General features: G+C 45.7%; 1 protein-coding gene across 4 annotated transcripts in view; it reads left to right on the forward strand.

Annotated features, from left to right (window-relative positions):
- Positions 1-22,774, forward strand: part of ANKRA2 (ankyrin repeat family A member 2) — a 253,723-nt gene that overhangs the window by 225,821 nt on the left and 5,128 nt on the right. The window lies entirely within an intron of this gene.

Here is a 22,774-nt window from a genome sequence, read left to right on the forward strand (position 1 = left end):
AAAAAAAAATGTAATTTTGTAGGAAACAAAATCTGCTATACCTTGCTTCAGTATTCTGGGGGGGCTCTATCTTTCACAACAAGATGGAGGGAGCACAAGCATCTCCTCCGGGGCATGCTGGGAGTAGCCACAGTGCTCAGGAAGGTATTGTTGGGCAGACACCATCTGAGATGGTGCAAAGACTGGGGGCCTCACTGCTCAGCCCTCTCAGAGGAGGAAAAGGAGGCATCACCCTCAATTCTCCAAAGCCAGGCAAGGAAAGGCATGCTGGGTGCTGGTGTGAATAGGTGGGAAGGGAGGTAAATGGGAGCGGTGGTTAGGGCAGCTAAGGGAAGGTGACTGGATGGTGAAAGGTGAAGGAGGATCAGATATAACAAAAAGGGGAGAGCAGATGGGAAGGGAAGATAGGTAGATTGATGTTGCAACACTGTTTTCCTTGCTTCTCTTTTGTAATGTACTGTTTTTTATAGAGGGGTGCAAACATATTTTTGCAGATCCGGGAAGAAATGTTTTGCTGGATCACGGATCTAGGAAATCTGGATCAACGCCAGCACTTTGTTTAGGGTACTCCTAGACCCACACCCAATGGAATGTGGGCCCCCCTGATCACAACACTGGCTCACCCAGATGAAAATTCCTGGAGCCGGGCCTGCTGTTCCTTCTCATATCCCACCTCCAACTCTGGGTACTGCTCGCTAGTCTATGCACGGCATGCGATTCTAAGCAGATTCACAAGCATCAGAAGACATGCATTACTTACCGTAATAGCATTTCTGATAATTGTATCTGCTTAGATTCACATGCGCCCACCCTTCCTCCCCACTCTGATGGAAGGAATGTAGACATCTTACTACTTCTCTCTTTTCTGTACTCACGATAGTCATAAGGCTCCCTCACGGCACAAAAAATACAATCGGGGGGACCTCGACACGTGAGGGTTTCTGGGTACACTACACGTCACATTAGGGATAGTGTTGCAAGCACGCTCATGTCAACGTCCCCTTTCGATCCTCGAAAGACGAGATGCAATACTTTGCGGTTACCACTAGATGTCGGACTATATGCACAACAAGTGAATCTAAGCAGATACAATCATCAGAAATGCTATTACGGTAAGTAATGCATGTCATCACCTGACTCTGCTTATGAAACTGGGCACTTTAGACTTGGAGGAGCCTTAAACAACTCCTGATATCGTCTGTTATACTCACCTTCACCCCGCACATTTCATTGTTCCTTGTAGGCGGCCCATGCAGAGTCAAGTACCCATAAACAGAAGACCCTATACATCTTGTGGGGAAGGGGATGAGTGTAATAGAATGCCAGGGGGGTGGATCTAACAGCCAAGCTGAACCAGTGGAGCATAACGAGTGGATGGAGCATCGGCCTGAGGGGAGGGTTCAAATATACAAATGCGGGTTTTGAGCCTCCTTCTCCAAGCGCTAGGTATCATGGAGGCTTTATAAACGGTGTATGCCTACAGTTCTTGAAGCAAGAAGTTGCAATAAACGAGCTACATAAGATCTACATTAGAGAACAGAGAATCCAGAACCTCTTTGTTTTGGAAAAGAAGCTTGGATGTAATGAAGATTACCCCTGCCTTGGCGCAGGGAGTCTTCATTATATTAGACACAGAGACAAGCATTATGCTTACTCGTCTTTTAATTCTACTCTTCAGCAGATTTAAATCTTCAAACTTTTCTTTAATAAAAATGTTTTTATTTTATTTTCTTTTTTTTAAAAAACAGAAAACACTTTCAGACTTCATTTTGCATGAACCCCAGTGTCTATGGTCGTCCACATGTCCATATTCAGTCCCATGAGGCACTTCCTGCCTAGGTGTTTTCCTCTTATTTTGATGCCTTCCAACCAACTCTTCTTTTGATGCCTTCCAACCAACCGACATCATGATCTACCCTAAAAAGACTCAGAACGGAAAAACCCAACATGGCGTCTTAACGGTCCATCCAATTGGTGCGCTTACACCTGAAGTACTCTCATGGCCAACCTTGGCAACTCTGACTCTGCTCTCACTTTATCCTCCAACTCTCAGCCCATCTTCTGGTCATCTCCTGTCAGAGAAGACATACATTAGGGAGGGCTACACAACGCAAAAAAACAAAAATACCAATGCCATACTTCATCACATTATTTGTTCTTCTTGCCTGGCGTCGCTGGGCGGGAAAATGCTTGCCTCTGTGTCTTTAATAAAATCAAGACTCCCTGCGCCAAGGCAGGGGTAATCTTTATTCTATGTCAAGCCCGAAGGCGAGCATTATGCTTGTTCAAAGCTATCTAACACAGCCGCTGCTGCGCTCGCTATAGGCTTTAAAGTAAAAGGTCCTAAACGTGGCGTAGTTGAACCAATCCGCAGCTTTTAATATGTCTTGAATACTCGCACAGCCTCCGAACGCTTTGGAAGCCATGGCTCCTCTTACTCAAAGCGCCCTGAATCTAGACACATCTACGACTGCTAGAGACATGATTTCTTGCACCCAATGAGCTATGGTTGCTACCGCTTCTGCTTTAAACGGCTTTCTGCGCACGATGAGCAGCTGCAGTACGCCTGCTGATCACATTTCTTCTGTTCTCGCTTTGTATTCTTTGATACAGTTTACTACGCATAACTTGAGTTGCTCCTGGAAGTAGTGGTACGAGGTAACTGATGAGTGGCCCTTAGTCCTCATGGCTAACATAGAGCTTTAACATCTGACACTTTTCTACATGCTACTAAACACATCAGCATCGCTAGCTTACCCGACAACTACTGGTCCGATAAATCTTTATTACGCGGCCAGTCCAGGAATAGCTGCAATACTGCAGAAAAGTCCCATAATTGCACATATTTAGGAATGGGTGGCCCACTGGCTTTCACCCCCCGCATCAGTCTACTACTTCCCGGTGTTCCCCTATAGGGACTCCTAACGGATCATGTCCAGCCGAGATAGCTGACCTGTAAACTCCTACAGTTCGGAACACTTTCCCTTCTTTGGCTAAGGCTAGAAAATGAAGTACTTGTACTAAAGAGGCAGAAACGGGATGAAGGTGTCGTTGACTGCACCATAGGCTCCATCTCCCCCAAGTCTCTTAGTAACTTTTGAGCGTAGAGAGGGCCCAGGATTGCTTGATAAATTCGGCAGCCAAGTCCGAAATGCCTAGCAAACTCCATCTGCTCCCGATACCCTGCATGTGATCAAAGGTAGTTAGCCGCTCTTCATCAGAGGATGATAGTTCCCTGGCGTATCCTCCAGGAGATCCTCTCTGAGAGAGAGGACTCGTGGAAAATCTGTGGAATGTTCCATCAGAATTGGTAACCACGCTTTCGATTTCCAGTTCGGGGCTATCACTACTACCTCTGCTTTCTCTATCCTGACCTTCGCCAGAACTCTCGCTAACATCACTTAAGGGGAAAAAGTGTAGTGCACTGTGCCCGAACACGTTTGCAGAAAAGCATCCGCCCCTTGGTCCCTTAGGTTCAGTCTCTAGCTGAAAAATCTGGGTAATTGTTTGTTCAATCTGGACGCAAATAGGTTGTGTCCAGGGGACCCCAGAGGGCTGCTATCTGTGCAAACACCTCCTTGTGCAGCATCCAGTCGCTGTAGTCATGGCAATAGTGAGAATTCCAATCTACTACCGCGTTCTGGACGCACAGAAGGTACTCCGCTGTCAAGGAAATCTTGCGATCGAGGCAATAGTGCCACAGGTCCTTGGTTAGTTCTACTAGCTTGCCTCATCGCGTCCCTCCTAGGTGATTGATAAATCAAACTGCAGAGATGTTGTCCATCCTTAGGAGGATGCAACACTCCGCTCTTTCCTTGGTAAAAGCTTTTATTGCAAAAAAGTGTGGCAATTGTTGTGGAGGGCTAGCTCCTTTTGGGACCATCTGCTGCCTGTCTCCCAGTGGCCGCACCTCGCTCCCCAGGCTGCTCTGCTGGCGTTGAACTCCATGATGAACTCTGGGATGTCTCTGAATATGGCTCGCCCATTCCAGGCTTCCATGTTCTGAAGCCACCATTCTAGCTCTGACCTTCCTTCTTGGTCTAGAGGTACTAGTTGGTGATATCCCAGACCCTCTTGCAGGTGACAGATCTTCAGTCTCTGCAGGGCTCTGTAGTGGAGAGGCCCTGGAAAGCCGGACATTTCTTGCAAGGGCTCAAAGAGATCTCATTTCCTTCGCTAGCATCGCTCTGAGGTCCTTTATCACTCTCATCTTGGGTCCTAGTAGCTCCAACGTTGCCTTTGTGGTGTTTACTATGAAACCTAGACACTCTAGGTTTTGTTTGGGAATGAGCTCCGATTTCTCCTGATTTATCAGGAAGCCTAGGAAAGAGAGAAGTTAGGACGCCCACTGCTTCTGTTCGATGAAGGCTTTCCTGTCACCCGCAAGCATCAGAATGTCATCTAAGTAGACCATAATCCGGATCCCTCTCTCTTTCAGGGCTGCCGCTACTGGCCTCATGATCTTTGTGAAGGCCCACAGAGCTGAGGCCAGTCCGAAGGAAGGCATTTGAATTGCCATATTTACTCGTTCCATAGGAAGCCGCCTGCAGTGTTCTCTGGCGATTGGAATCGTCAGGTAGGCATCTTTCAGGTCCAGCCTCAGTAACCAATCCCCTTTGCGGAGGATGTCCTGGAGGAGGAGCACTACTTCCATTCTGAAGTGCCTGTAGACCAGCCACCAGTTCAACTCCTTTAGGTTTATAACTAGTCTCATCTTTTCCTTCCTGTGAACAAGGAACATGTTGCTTGTGAAAACATCTCTCGCAGTACTGCGTTCTATTGCGGTTTTGCTTGCTAACAAGCTCAGTTCCCTCTCTATGAGCTTGCTCTCCCTGCGCGCCATTGCCAAGTGCTTTGGCTTTGCTCGCTGCAATGGCGGCGCACCAAACTCTAGGTGGAAACCCGTCATTGCCTGCTGCAGCCATGCATCGCTTGAAAGCATCTGACAATGTTTTTAAAACAGGTGTCCTGCCCCCTACGGGGGGTAGGTTATGGCTTTTCTCACCTGTTGGTGTGTTTGGGTAGCGGCATTAACCGCAGACTCTGCGTCCCCTGTTGCGCCCGCGTGCAGGGAAGAACCGGTCTTGTTTCCGGGATTCCCAGTAGTGTGCCCTCGAGGTCTTCTGTGAGTGGAAGAGACCAGACGCACAACCTCTGTTACGGCTGGTCCCGGCAAAAACTCTTGAGGGAATATATTTTTGATGGAGGTTTGGGCTTTTTCGAGGGCTGCGTGCGTGCCCACAAACCTCCCCATCACTTTCACAAAGGCTTTGCTAAATAGCAACCCTTGGGCGGTCTCCCCTGCCTCGTAGGACGCTTAATCCCCAGTTTGAAATCTATTTCCAACAGAAGGGTTCTTCTCCTCTCGGAGGAGAGAGCGCAATTTGCATTTCCTAGGAGGCACACAGCTCTTTGTGCCGAGTTGGCTAGGACATCCAGGTCTGCCGGTTCTCCAGTGTCCCTGGCTCTCTTCGCTAAGTCCGTTATCTTAGCTATAGGGCCGGCCAAGTCCAGGACTTTCTCCTGGCAGCCCTTCCAGGCTCAGTCCATGCCCTTTCTCAAATCCCTGGCAGCTTTGGAGATGAATGTGGTCATCTTTGGGTCTAACTCTAGGATCTCCGCCACTTTCCCGGGTAGCTCCAGCCTGGGACATTCTGAGCGCATTCGTAGTCTCGCCTCCTTTTCGATGGGCTTGCGTAGCCTTTGAGACATTTATTTATTTATCATTTTTATAGCTCCGCAGGCATCAGAGCGCATTACATAAAGACAAGGACAACACGAAAGTGATGGGACAGCGGATCAGGATTACTGATCCTGGGTAGATTACTTTAAATGGTCTTTAATAATTATACAGGTTCTTTATTTGAACAGCAGTGTCTTCAGTTTCTTCCTAAAGGATAGGTAGTTAGATTCTAGCCTTAAGTTGTTTGGGAGTTCATTTCACTTTGATGTCACTTTGGTAGGGAAGGCACACCCAAGTCCATTGGCTTTTTTGGAGTGAGTTACTTTCCCAAACCCTTGCGTCTTGGATCTTAAGGTGAGGCAAGGTTTGTATGTGGTTTTTTAGGTAGACGGGGACGGATCCAAATATGTATGGGGTCATGTTGTTTGATCTTGGATGCACTTTTGACTCGGGGTCATACATATCCATCCACTCTTCTTTGGGCTCCTTCAAATGCTTCTCCTTGTGTTTTCTTTTCCCGCTCTTTGACTTTTGGGTAGATTTATAGTCAGAATCTGTGGACTCTGATGAGGAGTCATCATCCCCTGTGTTTTGCGCCTCTGCAGAAGGAGGTAGGAGTCTTCACACGGTCGTCCGCAGTAAGAAAGTGTCTTTCGGCTTGCTTCTCGAAAGTGTCGACAATCTCAGGAGGCTTTCTTTTACCCCCCTTGCCATGACCCTGGGGAGTTGGTGAGCCTTTCCATTTACGGGTCTGTTCTCTCCCCTTTACATGTTGCCTTGCTAGCAGGCTGTTCAGAGGACGTGCTGCTGGTTGCTTCAGAACCTTTTTTCTTCCTAAAGCCATCCACAAACAGATACTCCAGGGCTTCTAGCCTATCTTGGAGTGAGCGTACCACTTGTGATACTGCATCGACCAAAGAATCTCCTAAGACTCATTTAAAACTAAGAGTTAGGTCTGATTCTTCCTCTGAGAACACTTGCTCTTGGCTTCCGACACTCCCTTCATCATATTCCATTGTCAAAGTGTGCCTGAGTGCCTGAACAGGGCAGGCTGAGTGGAACGTCCTCTTGGGAGGTAGGGATGGGCAGGCCTGTTGTGGGATGTAGCCGTCCAACTGTAAAGGGGACAGCTGCCCTGCCCAGATTATAAAAGACGCAGCCAGAGATATATCCCCTTTCATCTCCAAACTCATAAACCTATCATTCTCCACTAATTCAGTCCCTAGCAACCTGACACAATCTTGGGTTCTCCCTCTTCTAAAAAAAAAAAAAAAAAAATCACTTGACCCGCCCATACCCACTTATTATAGACCCATCACCACAGTCTAATTCTTGCTAAAAATCCATGCCTGCTTGCAAATTCAGGATTATTTAGAGACTAACCAACTGTTAGGAACTCACCAATCTGGCTTTAGACATCAATATGCAACAGAAACTGCCCTTGTTGACCTCAAAAGTCAGATTGATGAAATCAAAGATAAAGGTAACGCTGCCATCCTACTCCTTTTAGACCTATCAGCAGCCTTCGACCTGGTCGATCACAAAATCCTCTGCAACCACCTATCCTCTGCTGCTCACTTCTCCTCCTCTGCTGTCATGTGGATACAATCTTTACTGGATAATAGAGCCATGAGGGTCTTCTCACCAGTAGCGGCAGCTGACCCTATCCCCATCACATGTGGCGTCCCTCAAGGCTCATGCGTCTTGGCCACTTTGTATAATATATTTACAAACCCACTCTTTGACAAACTGGACCATCTGGGTGTCACCTACACCAATTACGCAGATGACACCCAGATACTCCTCACCCTTTCAGGTAATTACAATGCTAACGTCATCAGGATTAACTAAATCTTCACTATCATTCAGGCATGGATGGCCACACACGGCCTCTGCTTGAATGATGAGGAAACTGAACTTCTCCTTGTCGGCTCACCTAACAACCTACGAAAACGTATCCCTAATTATAGCAGCATCATCATTGATGGTAACACCATTCCTATTGTTAAAAATGTGAAAACCCTTGCGTTTTATTTCGATGCCAACACTAACCTGACCAAACAAATGAACATGACTGCATCAGCCACTGCCTACACCGGTAAGCTGATCCGGGCCTGCAGACCTTTTCTGTCCTCCAGTAGCTGCCTCACGCTGGCCAGGGCTCTGATACAATCCAAACTGGACTACTGTAACATACATAGGCACCAACCAATCCATAATTAACAAACTCCAGGTACTCTAAAACAACGCACTAAGAGCAGCATTAAATATCCCCATGCGTGAGCATATCTCCACCACCAGAAAATCGTGTAAATGGCTTTACATACAACAAAAAATCGACCTAAAATCCATCTGTCTCACATACAAAGCCTTAAACCATCTAGCCCCTCCTTATCTCACTAACAAATTTACCCTGAAACCTGTTGCCAGAACTACCAGATCATCCAACACACTTTGCCTTACGGTGCCCAGATACACCTTAAGAAGAGCGGGAGGATCCAGCTACACGGTCCTTGCCTCCCAACTTTGGAACACCATCCCATTCAACATAAAGTCCACCGAGTCCTTTCAGTCATTTAGGAAACAGGTCATCAGTTGGTTACTGAACAAATAGTAGCATTTACCCTTTTTTCTCTCTTCTATGTCTGATGAAACGGCCTACCTTGTAATCGTGTTCTTATACATAAACTGCATATTTGTATAATTGTAAACTGAATCTATTGTACTATGTGACCATGTGCCCTTTTACCTCTGGGTCCGGAGCGCTTTATAAATAAATAAAACAAACAAAACAAACAAATAAACAAACTTCTGGCTTTGGATGCTGCAAGGACCTACTTACAAATCCTCCAAGCTGTTAGGTCTTAGCCCTTTAGTGTGAAGAATGAGGGGCCTTGAAAGTGTGAAGTTACCCTCCTGAGCTCCTGCAGCTATTGGGTGCAGTGTGTATGAGAGAACGCTCCCTTATCTTAATTTTGCATGTTATCAGGAGAAAATTGGCTGCGTATCTCCCTCGCAGCGTTCACCAGCGTTCACCAGTAGTTTAGAGGATGGCACCTACTGCATGCCGTGTCCTTGCGTGCCGGCCCCTCTGCGCGCTGGGTTTGTAACTGCTCCTGGTGCTCGCGGGATGCTAAGCTTAAAGGCAACGCTTTTAAATAAATTACATACATGAAAACACAGCCGTAGCCCTAGCGTGAGTTCGATACTCACGGGCCTAGCTGCGCGTCCGTGTCACATTATGGACATTTCACAGCGTGCCGCTTGACTTCGCTACGAGCGAGGAGCTGCGTGCACAATGTCTAAATGCTTGCCTGCAAAGACGAACAAAAGAGGAACGCTTGCCCGTGTAGGCTTGTCAGTCGGTGTTCTAATAAGGCTCCACTCGGATTCACAGCTAGCAAAGAGCTCCTGGGCGCCCTGCTATATTATTAAACACCTTGATCATTATTATAGCACTGACTCCTATGTAAAGGGGGGAGTTTCATACTGCATTAAGCGCATTACAGGAGACACATGAACATGCAACTTATCTCTGAGAAGAGCAGAAAAGGAAGAGGAAAGGACCTAGGCAGGAAGTGGCTCATGGGACTGAATATTTATTTGGATTTGTATAGCACACTACAGCCCGGGGGCATCGAGGCGCTGTCACAGGCAAATGAACGTGAGCTTGATTAAGGGTTACAAAAAAGCTGCCCAAAGTTTCTTAGTTACAAGAATTTGCAAACAGTTATCAAGAGGCAAAAACAGGAGACAGCTGACCCCAGAGTTGCGACAGGCTTGGGGGTCCAGCTAAACCATGGGGTGCCAGGTGCAGGTTGAACTGGAGGCATACAAATAGGAAGGTTTGATTGCTTTTCGGAAGGCAACGTGCGACTCAATGAGCCTGACGTGTGGCGGTAGAGCATTCCAGTGGGATACCGCGAGGGAGGGGAAACTCGTACCGCCTGCACGCACTCTTCGAGTTTTAGGCAGGGAGATCCTGTTGGCGTAGGCAGTCCTGGTGGGCCTGGTTGAGGTGGACTTAGCTATTCTTTGGACCAGGTAGGGGGGTGCCAGTGCATGAGGGTAAGGGTTTTAAAAACAATTCTCTCTTTTACTGGGAGCCAATGAACTTCCTTGCGCACCTGGGAGATGTGGTCCCTCTTGGAGATCCCAGTGGCGGCCCTGAAGGCATTATTTTGTACCAATTGCAGTTTGGCAATATTCTTACTGGAGGTCCCTACAAAGAGAGAGTTGCAGTAATCCAAACGTGACCTAATTATTATGGACATGTGGACTACCAGAGACACTGGTTCATGGGAAATGAAGTCTGAAAGTGTTTTGTTTTCAAAAGCAAAAATAAATAATATATATATTTTATTCAAGAAACGTTTGAAGATTTTAATCTGCTGAAGGGTAGTGTTAGGTAAAGATTTTGGGTAGTACCCTTTCGGGTGCACTACAACAACCTTAGCCACCTGGTAATAGGAACCCAACCATTGGTATACGTCTGTACTACACAGGTTGGTAGTGTGTATGAGCAGCCAGGCTTATCTCAAGAGGGGTTAATGTGAGTAATAGGGTAGTTACACACAGATTCACAGTGACAAGTATCCAAATAAACACTTACACTCAAGGTTTCTTGATTAAACAATTATTAATTTAACAGTCAGTTTGAATAAGCCTTCTTCAGAAGGGCCAATAACAGTAACACACAAATACGCTGCAAAATACATTCTTAGTTTCTAAATCAGCAAATACCCATTTTGGATGGCACACAGACACTTCCTACACCCTCAGGTCACTTAAATAGCTAGGAAACTGTGGACATTAATATATTACTGTAGACATTTAGAATAATACTGAGAAGTGTCTCAAAGAAAAGGGTTATTTAGAATAAACAAGAGATCGCGCAAATATTCCGAAGCAGGTAAGTACTTTTCTAAACCCCCCCACTGCAAAGTAACTTAACCCTTTCCTGGATGGAAGGCAAAACACACTATCAAAGAGGAGAAGAGTCATTCAGGGAGCCAGGCCAATGTCAATGTCAACTGGGCAAAAGTGTAGTTGAGCCGAAGCAATTCTTGCATGTAAGTAAGTGTCTTGCACAATGTTTTAGAAGTCTTTGTAGAAAATACAGAATCAATGTAGGGCCACAAGCAACAAATGACGCGCTCTTTGTTATTCCTTCTTCAGTAGCTAACCGAATATCCTCAGATATCACCCCTTTTTTTACTAAATTTGTTAATCTCTCACATCTGGGGTAGTACCAGCGACTCTGAAGAAATCTGCGGTTATGCCGTTGCTGAAGAAGAACAACTTAGATCCTTAAAACTTTCAAAACTACAAACTACAGGACTGTCGTGGCCAGCTAAAATCCTGGGAAAAAATTTGACGACCCAGCTGCAGGGACATGTAGATCAAGAGAACCTGTTGGATCCATTGTTATCTCGTTTCCGACCAGGTTTCGGGACAGAGACAGTATTATTGACAGTATGGGACGATTTTCTGGAGACGGCGGACCAGGGGGGCCTGTCCCTGCTGGTCATGCTGGATCTGTCTGCCGCATTTGATACAGTGGACCATGGAACGCTACTTAAACGCTTGAGAGAAGTAGGTGGAGTGGGGGAAGTAGCCCTTCAATGGTTTTAATCATTTCTCTCAAAAAGAAAACAAAGAGTTCGACTCAGAGATTTCCTGTCGGACTCTGTATTATTAAATTGTGGAGTTCCACTTGGATCTTCTCTCTCCCCGCTGGTTTTCAATTTATATGTCAAACTACTCATGGACATCCTGAGGAAGCATGGCATACACTTCCACTCTTATGCAGATGATACCCAGGTGTTCAAGAGGATACATAATTTAGAGGAGACATATGAAAAAGTGGAACAGTGTTTGCAGGAAATTCAGACCTGGATGTGTGCCAATCAGTTATTGCTGAATGCCAGCAAAACGGAAGTGGCTCTATTTGCCTCAAAATACCAGGCAGCATTTTACTCATGACTCCTGCTGAAACATATCTTGCCTTTCATTGCGAATGAGGATAAAGCGGTGGTCATTGGTACTATGGTTAATTCTAGACTAGCCTATGGAAATGCACTACTGTCGGGTATACCAGCTTATCAGCTATGCAGACTGCAGGTGGTTCAAAAAGCAGCATTCCGGTTAGTATGTAGGGAAAATAAAATCGGCCCCAATCTCTAATTTAAGGAGAGCCTTACACTGGTTGGCAATAAAGCAGAGAATTGAGTTTAAGGTTATTTGCTTGGTCTAGCAGGTCCAGGATATCTACCAGACAAAATTAAGAAGTATTTTCCCACCCGACAGCTGCGTTCAGCAGATAATAATCTGCTTCAGATACCACGCTGTAGGTATGTGAACAAAGGGGACCGCAGGTTCGGAGTGTAGGGCCCAAGAGCATGGAACAAACTACCTAGAAAAATCAGGGAGATTACAACTCTCCCGGCATTCCGTAGGGCATTGAAGACCCACTTGTTCTGCTGGAGTACTGGACCCTGAGTTGTTCTATACCTATATCTCCTTTGTCTTTACATAATGAATTGGATTAAAGCACGTCTCTAATTGAAAATGATACATCTGCGCCCAATCACGGTTTAATTTGTCCAGTGCGTGTTACAAATAGACAAAAAAAATATATAATCAAGTCAAGCTGTTAGACTTGTGACTAGTAGAAGATGCAAGCAACTTCCTGGAGCTCTTGGCCATCTTAAAAGCAACGCACACAAACTGGTGTTCCTCTCCCTGGCTCTTCGGTTCCAGCAGCGACTGCAGTGGAAATACAACCAGCTCCGAGAGGATGTCCAGGTGGCTTACTTTGGAATTGATTGGTCCCACCAACTCAAGGGGAGAAGTCGTCCTTGCAGGGCTTCCCTAGTCGTGGCGAATTTGGAGCTTCAGCACTGCAGCAGGACTTCACCGGGCAAACCAACGGTCCAGGAGTTGCAGCAGGCTTCTCATCCAAGTTCTTCTTTGGATTCCTTCGTCATGTGATCGACTCTGCCTTCCAAACCAAAAAGCCTCGGCTTTTATGCAGGTTTCTCCTATTCATTCCAGCCTAGCTGCCAGTCAACAGCAGGGTGGCTGTCCTTGGCGGACAGCCAGCCGTCCAATCCCCTTTGGGTGCATTTCTGTAACCAAGGGGATTAAGCATGGGTAGTTTCAGGCACCTCCCTCACTTTCTGCCCCTGCCAGACATACGGGAGCCAGCGGCGGGCTTCACTAGTGAATCCCTCCAAAGACAAAACTAACAAAGGGACCAAACCTGGTTTGGCGCACAGAGTAAATCTCAAGAAGGACCTTCCCATAAAGGAATGGCAAAAATAGAAGACCGGGGCTATTTTGACAAAATGGGAACACATGGGTGCTTTACTGCAGCTGCGAACGCAGCCCGTGGTAAAAACACACATCAGTAGTAAAAAAAAGTAAACCACTGCCACCAGCCATTAATCATAGAAAGTGTAACATAAAAATGTTACATGAGAAGCTAGACAAAGGGGCTACTTTGTAACCCCTCCAGCACCCTATGGTAAGATAGTGTGTGCTGGGTCTAGAAAATTACAATTGTAAGTAAAGTCAATTTCACTTTACTGCTCTTGGAAACAGTAGTTTATCCAAGAGAAGGTATTTAAACCTTTGGGAAATCTGGAAGACTTCCCTATAGCTCTACACTGAAGGTGCTTTGTGCTACAATGTAAAGATGATGCCTATGGAGTTTGTCAGACTCCAAAAACCAAAAGAAACACACAGTCCAAATCACATTAAAATACATGAGAGAGTGGGGAAAAAGGGTCTCGCTCTCGCCAGGTAAAAATGAAAAAGTCCTAGAGTCCAGCAAAAGTGCTGGGGGTCTCTAAGGTATAGAGGAATTAGCACATTTCTGAGAATTCTCCCTAACAAGTAGAATTAAAGAAGACTAAGCATAATGCTCGCCTCCGGGTTTACCGTAGAATTAGTACCTTGATAGGGTGATCACAGGAAGCTAAACCACCGTCTAGAGCAAAATGGCCTCTAAAAAAAAAGCTGCTTCCCCGAGAGAAAGATGGAGCCAAAAAAATAAGCTGTTAGATTCCAACTATGACAGTAGGCAAATTAAATTAGTAAGGGAGCAGACCTATGTGATGAATCTGACAACGTCGTCACACCTTTCCCTGGAATAGCCTCTCCCCATGTGGCCAAGGAAAGGCCAAAACTACCGGATCCTGACCCTGGCAGTGGTTCTATGTAGAAGGATCACATGGAGGAGGCAACCCTATGGGGGAGGGAGATGTCGATAGATCAGACGCGGTATGTCCCCTACCCCTTACCGTTAGGGATACTCCAGGCCTTAATGGCTGTGTGTGAAATCGTACCACATAGTCCCCTTGACTCCAACACTACATTGACATGCCCCTAGAGTGAGACGACAAAGAAGAGTTGTAGGAGGGAAGGAATCACAAACTCCAGCCATTAGTCTAGCTGTTGAACTGTTGTGATTGGCTCCCGGAAAGCAAACTTCCAGCAGCTGGAGTTCAAAAGAGATGCAGGTGAAACAAGAAGAGATGTGTCTCTCCCAAACTGTGGCTTGGGGTCAGAATGTGTACGGAACAGCAGGTATGCAGCAAGGCGAGGAATCGGACGTGGCGGTCTCTATGAGGAGGACGGGAGATCGGGAGAGTCGTGAAAGTGGAGCAGCAGGGGCACCCAGAGAGAGAGACCCAGATGGCGAGAGAACCGAAGAGTTACGCGATACACCGAAGAGAAGAACCGCTGTGCAGTACAGCATCTGAGGAGGACACAGAATCCGCCAACAGTAACCAGTGAGCCTCCAAAGAGATACAGGGCACCAGGGCGTTTGGTAGAATTTACTGCTCCCGCAATTAAGCCACGGGGACTCGAGAGCAAAGTGAAATGAGGAAGGGGAGGCAAAGGGAGTTAAATGAATGCCTAATTAAACCTCTTAATTTGCAAACTCTAAGAAGGCAAAAAGGGCGCTATTCTCCATTTATGAAACATCAGCTTGGGTAACATTGCCAACAGCGCAGAGACTATAACAAAGAGATAAAAGGGTAACAAGGGCGCAATTCTCCTTTCCTGAGACGCCAGTTGCCACTAACAGAAGAGACCAACTGTAATAGTAGGAGTGTTTCTTCCTGACAGGAGAGTGAACCAGAAAAGGACCACTTGTAGATAGTCTTGGCAGGTGAGTATTCCATGAAAGAAGCAGTTACTTTGAAGAAATTTGGTTGTGGTAAAAAGGTGTTGTGGAAAGACATTTGGTAACTTTATCATTCTGACAAACTGTTGCTGTGCTATCCTGACAAAGGTATTCCTTTGGAAGAATAATTGTGATATACTGATATTTGCTTTGCATTCTGAGAAAGGCATTGTGTGGAGAAAAACAATTGCTTTGGTTTATGAACAAGTGTTTGTGCCAGAGACATTTACTTTAGCAAGTGGAAGGATGCAATTGATGGAAAAGACATTGTGTGCTGAACAGAACTTTGTTGAATCAGAACTTTCCCAAGGGTATTCCTGAATTGATCCAGGGGAAGGGAGCTCATCCCTGGTCACAAGGAGTACTTTCTAAAGACTATGTTTTGGAACTTTTGCACAGTTTTGTTGAACTGAAGATAGGCAATTATTCCTTGTACATTTTTGTTATATGTATTAGTGTGAGGGTCAGCGGCTTTTTGGACACCAAGTCATCTTTCTTTAGATTTAGTTTGCTAGGTAGGGACATTCTCAATAGGATAGGGAAAGATAGGCATTTATCGCAAGCCTTTTTATTTTAATAAATGGCAAATGTTGAGAAAACTACACTTTTGTGTCGGTCTCGCATTTCTGACTCCTCACACCTACCGCTCATGGGGCGGTGGGCAGAAAAACTGCCAAACATTCTGCTTGCTTAAGTAAGGCTACTGTGTGGCCCTGGCTGACTGGGATCAGGCTACAAAGGGGCCATTGTTGCAAGCTATATATACGTTCTCGGTAAGCATGGATATATGTTTCTAGGCTGCTAGGCCTGACAGACAGAAAGGGCTGCAGAATGGACTGTTGGCACATGTATCAGAAATGTTCATGTTTTATTCACTGTTTGGTAAATGGAGGAGAGAAGACTCCCCGTGGCTTGCTTGTAGCTTTGAGCCTGATTAAGCTAATGCAGATGCACAATTAACTAGGATTTCCACTAACCGTTCAACCTACTCACAACCTGGCTGTAGGAGTCTGATCATCTTAAAGCTTCAGCAAAAATGTAACCGTAAGCATTACTCTGGTAATTTGTAGTGTCAGTCTGCCTTTGTGATACAATGACTACTGCTCTACTGGGGTACAGGTATGAGTAGTGCTAAAGCACCTATGCCACCCCACTCTTTTAATAAACCAGCATTGATCCCAATTATTAAGGTGAAACGGACACAGCCCGATAGGTATATCTCCTTCACCTCTTTTGGTAACGTGGGCTGAGGGCAAGGTATATTGTTTGGTTCTATGTCATTTTATTGAAAACATTTTCAGATAGGTCATTTATAACAAAATAATATTGAATAAATCACTGACTGTTGGTTTTTATTTTATCTGGGGGGGGGGTTCATCCCAAGCCCGCCATTTGCCTATGTTTTTTACCCCACTCCAAACCCCTCCCTTCCTGTTTTAACCCCTTACTCCACGCCATATATATATATTTTATTACAAAATTCATTGTTTTATCAATGTTATTGTTTCGTTATAAATTACCTGGCACAGTAGCAACCTCAACAACAATAGTATGGTGGTACCACCCTAAAAGACTGCCCAACCAAGGTTTGTGAAAATAAGATCTTTAAAACAGCAAAAATGTGCACAACTAATAAAACCACTACTGGTTCACCCCTGTAAGGGAAAAAGCAGCAAAAGCACTATTTTCAATCGATGTGCACTCTGGGTCGGTAAATGGGGTTGCTTGAGTAAATATTTTATCAGGGAAATGTCAGTGTATGGACCTGCCTTTCAAAATGTAACAAAGAGTGGGTCAAAAATCACTAAGGTCGTAAAAGGCTCGACCAGGTGGACAGGGCCTCTTAAAATATCTTGTGTTCTTGTCTTTTGGGCGCAAAATAACTGAGCCATGCTTTTTGCATCGAACCAGAAGTCTGGGCGCTTTTTTCACCAAGACAGGATCAAGTCTGGGAGTGGAGTCGATGGGTTCCATCGATGCAGTGTTTTTAAGCAGCAGCGATGTCTTGCGGTTTTAAGACCCTGGGGAAGGCAGGTAATGTTGGGCCACGGCGCTGGAAGGCTTGGGCCTCGGACTCGGAAAACAGTGACTTGCCTTTGGTGGCAAGCTTGCTCAACACAGCGTTGGGGTACTGCAGCAGTGTCAGCTTGGTGCTCGAAGAAGCTTGGGATTCAGCATCCCCAACTTGACACCAATGCCTGAAGACTTGGCTGGTCTCAGATGCAGCGATTGCAGAGCTTCAGTGAAACTCTGAGATGTGGAGAAGGTTGAGGATTACTCTGGCAGTTCCCTTGCAGCAGCTTGGACAGTGTAGAAGGTGCCCAGACCGCTGTCAACGCTGTTTGGAGATGCAGGGAGAGCTGTGGGTTGCTTTCTTGGCTCTGTGGTTGCTGGGAGACCCAGTCTTAGGGTCTAAGAGGAAAGGTGTGACAAATTGACTTCTGCCCTGCAGGAGTAAAAGGTTGAGCAGAAGCTAATGCGCTTACTCATCCATCGCACTTCTACAACCAAGAGCCAACACAATCTTAAAGTTAAAACAGGCACAGTCAAGAGAGATACCTTCTTCACCTTTTATGGTAACAAAATGCTATTCTCTTAAGAGGGGTGTGACTGTGGTCAGTAGCAACCCAAACATCAAAGTATAACCAAAATGTCCAATCAAAGGTTCTATAAAACTATATAATTTAATTAAACACACCATACACAATAATAACTAACTAGAAAACACTGTAAAAACCCAACCCTATTGAAGGAACACATAATATACAAAGACAGAACAGATGCAGCACTCGGGGTAATGAGACAGGAAAGAAGAGGGCAATTAAAAGATACAAAAATGGTACTTCTTGATCTTACAAAAGGGTTTGAAATTACCTATACAGTCTCTAGGGCCAAAAGATCGGCCAAAGGCGCAGATGTCAATCAGTATTACCTTGTGTAGGTAAGTTGGCGGTTCGACGTCCAATGAAATCTTTTCAAGCGATGATCCAAAGATGATTCAAAGACGTGGTGGGAGGCCCCTTATTTTATAGGTAAAAGTCTGCAGGTGATTGGACTAAAGCTGGTCTGCCTTAGTGGTCCAATCACTGTTCTTGAAAGAAGTGGACTTCGCCCTTCTGACATCACACCCAACGTACTTTGATCTAGAGGGATAGTGGATGGGGACTGGAAGGAGTGAGAAAGGTAGAGAGAAACAAGGTGGTGGAAGTCTTCCTCCACTGTACATAGCCCTCCTGCCTTCTACTCTAACCCCACTCCCTTCCCTTCTCACTAGGATCAAATAAAATGCAGCACCCTGGTATGAGGCTACTCCCTTTGACTGGGTGTGCTCCTTTGATGCCTGGGCCCAGAACAGTTGCTTGCTGTGCGGCTGTCTCAAAAATGCATGGCCATTCAGGTTCCTGTCCTTGTCATTTTGCAGGCTCAACCTATCTGGCCAGAAGAAACATCACCTTCCACAGCTGAGCTAGCTCACGGGAGCGGACATGTGCGATATCAAATTGGATACAGCTGCAAAGATCATAAGTAGTGCCATGCACCATGCCTTAACTCTATTTATTTTTTTAGAGCCACCAGCTTGATCTACTTATGACCATCATACGCTTGGTACAGGGGTGCATATCTCAGATGCAGCCTTTGCGCTGCCGAAACTTGGCTGTCATATCAGCTGTTAAATGGGCAACTGAGGCCTCTGAACCCACTCTGTGCCACTAGTAGAGCAGGTGCTGCCAATTGGGCTACTGATGCAGCAAGGCACAGATGCACGCTATGCCCTTGGCACTGATCTTATGAAAGGGGAATATGATCAGCAGATTACCTTTTCAGACATTGAATTACCCCCATCATTTTATTAATTCATAGAAATCAAACTACCAGGGCTTTCACACCCTTGCCCTTTCATCACATACAGGGAGTTCTTTCTCTTTGCAACCAGGAAGGTTTGTAGAGGGTACTTGGGGGGGGGGGGGGGGGGTGTTTCTGTCTCCTCGGTTGGCAGTGGCCTAGGAACCAGTGCCTCAGTTTCAGTAGGCCTTGCCCAAACAGAGGTTTCAACTCACATTTGCCTCTAGGATGAGTGGGAGAAAAAAGCTTTCATCTTCCGTGAGCCTTCACCTCTGTTGGAGGACTTTGGAATGCGTTGCATCCACAACCGGGTTCCAGGTGAATCCTTCTTGTCTTGAAGTTCCAAGAGGAATCAACTAAGTGGTGGTTCTCCCTGACCCCTGTGAAGGCATCATGAAGCAAGGCACAGACAACAGATTAAAACTTCAAATGAAATACTTTTATTAACTTAAATGTCACATTGGTGTAAGGCCTAACTTGCCCTATGCTAAGGTGGGATTTCTCTACCTAAAGAAACTAAGGATAGTCTGAGTCAGTAAGCTCAACATAAAAGTCTGTCTGTATCCAAAACCTATACTTGCCCTCACAACTAAAGCTAAACAATGTGTAGGGATGTCAACAACAAAACTAAGTAGTGTTTAAAAATAAGGTTATGAGCTTCTTCCATATCTTGGCTTACTTTCTAGCTCCTCTTCCCCAAGTTCAAGACAGTTCCACAAAGTCTTGGGGTTCTCCTCCCCAGAAAGACAACACAGTACCAAGAGTGTCTTGAGTTTCCCTTCCTCACGGCAACCACACATTCTTGGGGGTTCCTTTCCCCCAAAAAGACAAGACAGCTCTGAAATGGCACCAGGGTTTCCATCCCCGAAGGCAAAGCAGATCCACCAAATCTGAGTTCTCTTCCCCAAGAAAGCAACACAGTTCCAATAGGGCCTCAAGGTTTTCTTCCTCAAGGCAACAACAAAGTTTACATGGTGTTAGGTTTCCCGTCCCCAAGAGAGCTTGTCCAGCTTGCCAGCTCACATTTAGTGTCAGTCTCTTAATATTCAACACCAGTTCCAGGTCAATTGTACACTCCTTCTGATTCCTTAGTAGTTTACACAAATTACTCTCTTCTGCTTTCACTTCAGCAACCTCTTTCATATGTACTTGTATTTTCCTTGGCTTTTACAGACAGATTATCCTCGTTCTAGGCGCAGTTGTCAGACCACACGGTCCACCCATTGGAGGTCACACAACCGATAACCCAATTTTCACTGCTCTTTGTTTCGTTTCACATTCACTTTGGTTTCTACTTGCTAGTTTCTTGGTTTTGCCACAATGTGTTTTTTCATACAGTTCACTCTGTGGCGCTCACTTTCCTGTACCACATTTCTTTCACACTGTTCAGTAATGTTCATTACTTGCTTTTTACTGTTTATTATGCGTGCTTCACACATGCTTTCTTTCCATTCATAAGCTTTCCTTTAGTTCTGTATTCAATAATTCTTAATTCATGAAACTTTAGTCTCTATAGCTCTATTTGCTCATATAACCCCTTACTTTGGGTTCACTCTTGCTTGCATATCTATTTTCGTTCATCCGGCAATAAAATTTGCTTAGCCATAGCCCCAGGAGTGCCCCGGTACAAGTGTTCCCTTCTGTTCACTCGCCCGTCCCTGGCTGCTCCTCCGGGCTTCTTTTTTTTACTTGCTTTCCATTTCATGTTTATGCAGTGTTGCGAGCCGCGCTCACACTTGGGAGGTCTCTCTGTGGGTTGCCGGCAGTTTCGCTCATCACCCGCAGACGCTGCCACTAACTTGCAGCACTAGGATCTCTTCCGTGTCCCACATGACCATGGAGGCTCCAACCGCTGTGACCCTCTCATGGCCCGCTCGGGCCTCAGCGTCACAGTCTCTCCTGGGTATCCCCGGGCATCCTTGCCTCCAGGCCTGTCCCTCCTAGGCAGCCTCCTTCTCGACAGGATCTCTCTCTTTGCAGACCTGAAATACCCGGCTGGCTTCTCTCCTGCTGGTCTCTCCGTCCTGATGGTCGGCTCCACCTTTTATGCACCTGAAACCACTTAAAAGCTTGCAGGTGTGAGTCCTCAAGCCTGTTTGCCTGACCATAGTTACTGGTGTAATCTGGACATGCCTAACCCTTACACCAGCCTTGAGGCCTCTTCCTCGTCTCAGTACCAGATTTGTGAAATTACATGTTAGTGTGTAGCACTCCTAGTCACTTCTTCCTCGTCCCAGTACTAGAGTGGTATGAATGAGGGGAATGTGATTGAGAACAGCCTGTAAAGGCAGGGGGGAGTGTAAGGTTGGTTATCACAGGGAAAAGGGGAATAGCATGCCTCTCTCCCAGACATCCTCCTATTCAACCTCCTTCTAATGTTACTATATTGATAGCCTCTTCTAGGGTCATCCTGGAAGGAAGAAAAGGGTAAAGGGTAACGATATCCCATAAAGGCTGATGGGACTGAAGGTTCATTGTGCAATAGAAAAGGGGAATACTGCGTCTTACCCAAGGATATTTCACTTTCATTCCCCAAGTCCCCTCTACCCAGGTGATCCTCCCTCGCATATCCATCCCCAGAGCCGGGATCCAAAGGCAATGGCCCTTCTCTGGCTACCTGAGCAGAGAATATTGGGGAGAAAGAACTGTGGATGCCCTCAGGTTCCGCACATCCCCTTTAAATAGGCAAAATGCTACAGCGGTTTGGTCCAGAGCAAACCTGTTGTCAATGGTTCAATCCAGGCTGCTGTAACAAGTGTCCTTTGCTTGCTGATGTCATAGCCAGAGTGCCTTATCTGCAGGATGTGCGGGTGGGGCAGGATGTTTAGGGAGTGCTAGTATAATCCAAGATGGGGCGACTCCTCTTTGGTATGAACCTCTCTTTTGGGTTACTCTAACTTCCACCATCCGCTGTCTGCATACATCAAAAGTACTCCAGTAATCGGCACCCTTGTGTGAGATGGCCATCATCATGACAAGTCTGGCTATGAAGCACCGGGTTCCTAGGGGACCACCTGGGGCAGGTTCCTGGTCCCTGAAGGAAGGTGTCAACTCAGATCAGAAAAAACTTCCTGGGCCTACACTTGGGCCAGACAGCTAATGTACCCGCAGTCCCGCCATGGATGAGTCACATCATCAAGCTGACATCCAATCCTTGTGACTGTATAATTGGGTAACCCAAGTAGTCACCATGTCATAACTACAGCAAAACAAAAGAGGTGATGGCTGGAAGGTTTTGAATTAATCTTAACCTCTGGCATTGCTCTGGGCAACCCTCCAGACCATCCTTCTTCGTCTGCCAAGCCATTACAAAAGGGAAAAGACCATATGGAAATCAGGTAATTGCTGCGAGGAAGGGTAAAACAGGAGTATTGCCCTGCATAGCCCCTCATGTCAATAAACAGGCTGGTCTTTCCTACTTTACAGCACTTATAAATATTGATACAGATCTATGTCGAAGGAAATGTGCTTGCCTTACTTGTGGTTCCTGATCATGGGTACTTTCATCCGATTCATTAATGACCTAACCAATATTCCCTTTCAGAGAAACTATTGGATACGTATTTAGTTCCCAATTCAACAGAGGGTCTGGGTTGGTGCAGAGTATTCTGCCTGTTAAAGGGCTCATTGAGTTAAATGGGCATGGCAGCCAATTCTCTATACAGTCTCGGCAGAAGTGTTAAAGAAAGCAGAATGTTTTCTGCATGTGTGTTTTTGGCTTTCTTAAATAATTAAATGTAAACATTTAAAAGTGTTCCATGGTCCCGCAGCACATGCTTGGGTATCCTACTGAAAATCAATCTCATGAAGTTATCAGAAGGCATGCTATGCCCTTTCATACATATTTGACACGTGCATCCATTTTTGCCCTCCTTAGTGCCAAAGATTCTTGTCTTTACGACTGGCTATTATTGTGTTCACAGATGCATTTCTTTTGCAATTGATAAAAAACATTCACCTTATGAAGTCATGCTATAAATTTACAACATGTCCCTGATATTACAAATTCATACATGGTATTCCATTATTCACTTTCAGTAATATTCTAAGCA

The sequence above is a fragment of the Ambystoma mexicanum genome, chromosome 6p (genome assembly GCF_040938575.1).
Source record: "Ambystoma mexicanum isolate Mex_15411 chromosome 6p, UKY_AmexF1_1, whole genome shotgun sequence".
NCBI classification, from domain to species: domain Eukaryota; kingdom Metazoa; phylum Chordata; class Amphibia; order Caudata; family Ambystomatidae; genus Ambystoma; species Ambystoma mexicanum.